Source organism: Periophthalmus magnuspinnatus, chromosome 13 (genome assembly GCF_009829125.3).
Source record: "Periophthalmus magnuspinnatus isolate fPerMag1 chromosome 13, fPerMag1.2.pri, whole genome shotgun sequence".
In the NCBI taxonomy this organism is placed as follows: domain Eukaryota; kingdom Metazoa; phylum Chordata; class Actinopteri; order Gobiiformes; family Gobiidae; genus Periophthalmus; species Periophthalmus magnuspinnatus.
In genome coordinates, this window is record NC_047138.1 from 7257371 (window position 1) to 7264398 (window position 7028).

Consider the following 7028-nt stretch of genomic DNA (forward strand, 5'->3'; position numbering starts at 1 on the left):
ACGTATTACCAACTATGATAAAATTATGTTTGCATGTAGTTCTCAGTTGTATTGGTCTATTTATGTATTTTTCTCATTATTATTTTGCTCATTATTATTATTATTATTATTATTATTATTATTATTATTATTATTATTATTATTATTATTATTATTATTATTATTATTATTATTATTATTATTATTATTGTTGTTGTTGTTGTTATTATTATTATTATTATTATTATTATTATTATTATTATTATTATTATTAGTTTAGTATTTATTTTTATTTAATTATTATTATTATTATTATTTATTTATTTTTTGATAACGCTTGAGATCTGACCTTTTCCTTACCTTTTTGTGTCACCCAAAGGAAAACTGCCAGTAAGTAGCGGTTCAAATCTATATAATAGATTGTGTTCACATAAAATCACACATTGTAAACTGTTTTATCCTGGTGGATGTATCTCTGCAGTCACTGGGCCAATTCACAAGAAACGAAAACTGGCACAAACTTCAACATCCTCTTTGTCAGCCCACATGAACTAAGGCAAAGGTGAAAAAAATGAATCAACGAATCTCCCAGAGAGCTACACAGGCCCTTGCCCTTCATCTGAAATTACATACATAAATTGTAGAGTGTGAACGCAGACTATTTTAGTGGACACAGAACAATCACAGACCTGTTATTCTCTTGATTGTCCTGCAGATGTTTCCCAATCAGTCATGACCTCTGACCTCTGTGCCAGTACAGTGAGACGGAGCGGAAATACAATGCACTATTTCCCATACAGTCAAACTCCTTAAAGGTCAGTTTCATCATCAGCTCGCCCATGAGTAATCCAGATGTGTCATAGCTCGTGACAAAAACAAGTTTCGAAAATTTTAGAACGTAAAATCTCTTTATATATACAAACTTAGACTGAAGGTAGCAATTGTATTTGACAGTGTTTGGACTAGTGCTGGTTATTATGACAAGCTTCTTCTTCATATTGAGCAATATCAATTTTTGATTTTTGTTTGTTTGTAAAAAATGTCTTTCAATATTACTTTCCTGAACATAAACAATACAAACTTTTAATCATTACCTTTTAACCCAAAAAACACTTCTGACAGACGATTGGCTGTGGGCCTCGTTTTTAAAAAGACCCAAACTGATCACGGACATGGATAAGAAATGACTCTAGGGTCTTTATTAAAATGTGATGAATTGCACAGCCCTAACTACACCTGTTCACTGACTTTTTGGAAAACACTGTGTTCTTGTTGTCCAGTAACTCAGTTTCACAACTTTCACAAAGACGATCAAGTGCATTGTTGACTTAATGACTTAGGGTACCGTCATATTTATACACACCCCTCCTCACAACTGAACTAAACCTGGAACAGACTTTGAGTAAAGCAGGGGTCTCATTAATAAAACTTACCCAAAGTTTACATATGGACAAAACACCAAGTTATTTTGGACACACATTTCTACATTAAGTTACATTAAGTTCGCAAATTTAACATGAAAAGTAATGTAAGTAGCATTTTTGTAAATTAATGTTTTATATGAGAGACCCCAGGACTTGAGCAGAACCAAGTCTACATCAGGGTTAAACCAAGGCCAATCCAGGACCAAAATGTGAATGCATCACTCAGTATCGTAATTTGTGATTTTTATGTCAGATGCCCTTCCTGTCATAACCAGCCACGTACATCGTCTGGAGTCTGTGGAGCTCAGTGACGATGTCTGAGAGGTCACAGTGAACCAGTGCGTTTATGTGTGTGTGTCGTGTGTGTGTGTCGTGTGCGTGTGTTTGTTTGTTTGCGTGTGTGACCCCGTCTCCAGCAGCAGGTCAGGGCTGTACACTCGGCAGGAAGTGACCCAAAACATGACTACACTAAGAAGATTTAACCCTTTATCCGCTGCTCAGAGAGATGCATATAAAGGTCAGTATAAATGTCAGTATTACTATTTCGGATCCAGAGAAAAGAAAAATGTCTATAGAAACATGCATAGTGAAAAGTCCTTGTTCATGCTTTACTAAGGCTAATTAAAGTGTAGTTATTATTAAATATTACCAACATGTAACTGTCTTTCTATACTATAATGTTAAATATTCTCCAATGTAGCATGGTTGCAGGAGTAAGTGAAGTTACCTTTTTATTTGGCCTTCTTTCTGAACTTGTTTGGAATCTTGATGAAAGACATGCACAGTGGTTGAGTCAGTCTGTATTTTTATTGAAAAGTAGTAAATGTTTTCTCACCTAGTTACTACTGAATGATGTAATCCTCTTAAGTGAATGAAGTCACAAAGTGTATACGTGAGCAGACCTGAAGCACGTAAGAATATTTGGAATATTTGTACCGTAGTGCTCTAAATTTAGCCTCTGCCCGACATTTCCACTCCCTTCCCAACACTTGTGGCTTCCAGGTTGTAACAATGGACCCCCCTCAACCTCCTCCCCTCCCTCCCTCCCTCCCTCCCTCCCATCCCTCCCAGAGCTACTCCTGCCTCTCCCTATAGGTGTGTGCGCTTGTGGAGTGCATTTGGCCTCTGGAGTCTCATAAGGAAGAGCCAAATACTAAGAATATCAAGTGCGTTCCAATATGGCGTCTTGGTGATCGCTAGCGACACTACACTTGGCAGACAGGAAGTGGTTCTTTTGGCGACATTGCTGAATAGGAAGTCAGCCTTTTATCGACAGACACGTTAGCATCTGTCACACCAATTCAGGGTGACCTATTCAGTCTCTGAATTATGCAAGTGGTTTTGGAGCATGGACACACAGCGTGCGTCAGTCCTTGTGCCTATCAGAGGCCCATCCTGCTGGCTGGCTCTAAGGGCATGCTTGTCTACAGTTGGACACAAACACAGGTTGTGGAGGTGAGCTCGGTGCATCCTGTTTTCATATGTGGCTGCGACCTTGACGCTTGTCATTTTTCCTCAAGTGTCCTGGTAACAACAGACCTCAGATAATGGGTGTCACACAGGTCTATTCTGGTATAGATTTACAAAGAAACGGCCACTTGCAGCACACCCCAGGGCATCGATATATGCAATTAGCAATTAGTTATTTATTAAAGGGGATGCAAAATCAGTCAGCTGCTACCATAGTCATCGTCTTACTCACTGGACTGCTCAAAAAATTCCTGTTTTCACCTATCCCCTATCTCCATCCACTTCCCTACATTAACTTGTTTTGAAAATAGACTCTGGGTCAGGTTGTGATTTACCCACTTTCTCCATGCACTTTCCAACATGTATTATGCAAAATCAACTTTTAGCAATCGTATAATGCTGTTCCCTCACATTTATCTTACTCAAAATTGTACTTTAACTGATTCATGGATGTTTGAGTAATCCTGTATTGTCCTGGATTTAAGGCTCTAAAAATTCCTGTTGTCACCTACCCCATATCTCCGCCTACTTCCCTATACAAACTTTATTAAAACAATATAGACTCCAGCTCATGTATGTTCAAACAAGTTGTGTAGCAAAATTCACGTAACATAAGCAAATAAGGCCAATCCAACTCACTGGGGTGAAACACAACTGTGTAGAGGACTGATCAATTCTGCATTTTTAACAGGAAGTCAGCTGTTTTAGATAAATGTTGCGGTTTACAATGAATCAGCTCAACAGTCTCAGATGTCCTTTCAGTTTCAAGAGAATCCAATCAAGCCTTAGAAGGTAGATAAAAGTTAACAGTTTGAAACAATAATACTATAATATACCAATAGATTGAAAACATAGGAGGAAATGGACAGAGGCAAATGAAACTAAAATGAGAAAAGAGAATGTGCTGGTTCTGAACACTACGTTTGCTCAGATGGCAATTCAAACATGATCAAACTGTACTTAAAACAATAACTAATCCTAATAGAGTATAGTTTAGATTGAACAAGCTGCTGTTTGTGAGTGTCCATCTCTTCGTGGCAGAGTTCCAGTGGTGCTTGGGCCAGTGAGTGGTCCCAGTCTCACATCCCTCTTCAGTCAAACACAAACACACATGTCCGGCCGGTCTTCACCCACGCTATCTTTCCCTGGACCCTCATGCCAGATGCACACACCCTAAACTGCATTCTCCTGAAGCTCCAGCATTCCTCCTCAGCCTTCCCTCTCCCCCGCCGCTTCCCTCTGTGCATCACATTGTCTCTCCTCTGGCTCTTCATCTTTCTCTACTTCCTGTGTCCTGCTCCCTGTGCCCCCTGCAGCCGCCTCCCCCTCCTTCCGAGCCCTCTCCCCTGGCTGCCTTTCTCCTCGCGACGTGACTCTGAGCACAGACATTCGGGACGTTGCCAATAAACTGGGGCAGAATGTGGTTGAAGATGCGCTCCCAGTGGTGTCAATACAAAACAGCTGGCTCGATTGAACTGGCAGGCCAATACCTTATGTAATCTACTTCCAGCATACAAAATCATTAAACTTTATCATGTGTAAATATAATCAAATCATTTTGTTGGTATTTATATTGTGATTTCAATGCCAGGGTGAGAGGCGGGGTTATAAAAGTCACCAATAGGCCTTAACCTGACCATCAAAAAGACAGTGCTGCCTCGCCCAAGGACACAACTTAACCCCAGAATAGCAGATTGTGAAGCACCAACAATCTTCATGTGGATGTCTGCTATGTCACTGGTTGCGATTGTGCCTTGGTTGATATATAAGTTGACCTATATGACTCAATACGCTATGAAAACCGACGTACTTACTCCTCACTTTGTATACGCCTTCCCAGTAACCTAATCTTTCCACAGATAACAGTGCATCATTATTACTTTCTGGTTCTCAAAATACTTTAGAATTAGACCCACACCCCAGATAGCAGTCTCTTTTTGCTCGCTTTTACACTATACAGAGATAAAAGCATTAAAAACTGTGTACAGCCCGTTTAAATCATTTCTAAAACTACACTTACCCATGCTAATATTATTATTATTATTACAAAAATGATTTAATGATTTGCCGCAGCCATAGATTACAGCTGCATTAATGTTGAAGCTATTACCAATATTTACAGCTTTTAGTGACACTGCGCTTATGACTTTTAATGCGATCGTGGGAATGAAAGACAACCCCTGGAGAGCAGACGCAGAGCCTGGACGAGCTGCAGCTGGCACAGGAAGCCCCAGTGATGCCAGTGGAGCCAGAGAATCATGAGAACAATCCAAACAGCGTTCTCAACAGATACCAGACCGAAGGCCGTACACACACATATACACTTACTATATACACATGTGGCACTGTCCAGACGTTTTATCAGGAGAGCCGAGCTGAAGTTGGAAGACGTCAGCTCATCCTTCTCTCAGTCTGTTTACTCTTACTGTAAACAGCCGGCCTGCCACTGGGACTAATGGGCTCCTAATCTACAGATGGATGACACACACATGTTGTCTTCTCAAATCCCCAAACACACAACCCTTGAGGGCCACATGTGCAGAGGAGCCAAGAAATGTGCACTTAAAGAAGAAAAAGTGTGGATATCTCCCAAGTGTGCCTACATTCCTCATGGCAGATCTAGTGTTACTTTTGATTTAAGTTTAATCTGTAAAACTCATCTGTTCAAAAGAAGTTATGGATGCCTTTCTCTATATTTTTCCTTTGGTGATTGTGTTGTTTTTATTTGTGATAAGAAATACACAAATCAGGTTTTTGATTTGGTTCTAAGCTGAAAAAAAAACAAAAAACTAATCAGTGTAGGAGATTTTTCAACACTTGGATTTGCTGTATCGAGGATTAAAGTGGAAATAATTTGAATAGTGACATAACATTTGACATTTGAAGATCAGTTTTGTTTTTGTGTTAAGTTTTGCATATCACTTGAACCGTTTAGTGAGTTGCCCTATTCCTGAAACTGTCACAACTTTCACACAACACAACTCTATACTCCACTGTCTGATAAATAACGACCATTACTCATTGTGAGAGTTTTTACAACCACACAGGCACTCGAAATGAAAGTGATAAAGTACTTTGAAATGTATGACCCTGTCAAACTTACTAATGACTTGCTTTTAAGTAGGTAAATCCACACTCTGAAGGTAACAGACACCCTGTACTTCATAGTTCACTTCCTTTTGTCAATATGGCACATGTCCTAGAGGAGTCACCAGGAACAGTAGCATCAATACTTTTGGCACCTTCACACATTTAGTCTTTCTCAGCAAACACAGCACTGCTCCTGAGATGAAGTCATGCTTGTACACTCAGAGTTTGAGCCCACAGTTATCATACTCTTTTAGCAGATCACCTTCTGAACTGTAATTGTTTGGATGCCAGCTCATTAGTTTGTCAGACTTCTCCCTGCAGGCGCTTGCTATAAAGTCCGCCTTCCAGTTTTCCCCTCATAGATAAAGATCTCATTATTACCTGTAGTGTTGGCCTGTATGTGTGTGTATGTGTGGCCAAGCGGCTCTGTCCAGGCTTGTCTGGCCTCTGCACTACTCCTCTGAGCTCAAATTTATGATGTAAAGTCCCTTCTTATTTTATTGTCTGTTGCTTCCAGCATCAGTGAATGACTAATTCATGAACTACCTAATCGTGTTGCCTTTATTAACACTATTCATTATATTTTAGTGTCGGGCCAATATAGGTAGCAGCCCAGTGTTGCCAAACAGTCACTGAGTGATTTAATATAGGCTTTTACATTGGATCTCCTTCTGCTCACAACACGAGGCATTGTGGGTGTGTTCAGAATATGATAATATCCGCTTGGAGACAGGGTCAATCCACCAACCCTCCATTTGGCAGATGAACTCTCCATCATGAGGCTGTACTCTGACCTCCTAATCATCAAGATTAAATAATCGACCCTGTCATTCTCTATTGTACTTTTTGTACTTTAGAGTGTGTTAGCCGCTCTCATCAGATGAACACAGAAAGCTAACAATTTACTGATATGTCAAAATGGTGCATTATACAAGCACAGAGAAACAGGATGGGTGGACTTGTCAGGGCAGGTGCCCACATGTTAGTCAATCTGCTGCAGGAAATTGCACTGGCACACACACACACACACACACACACACACACACACACACCCCCACACCCCTA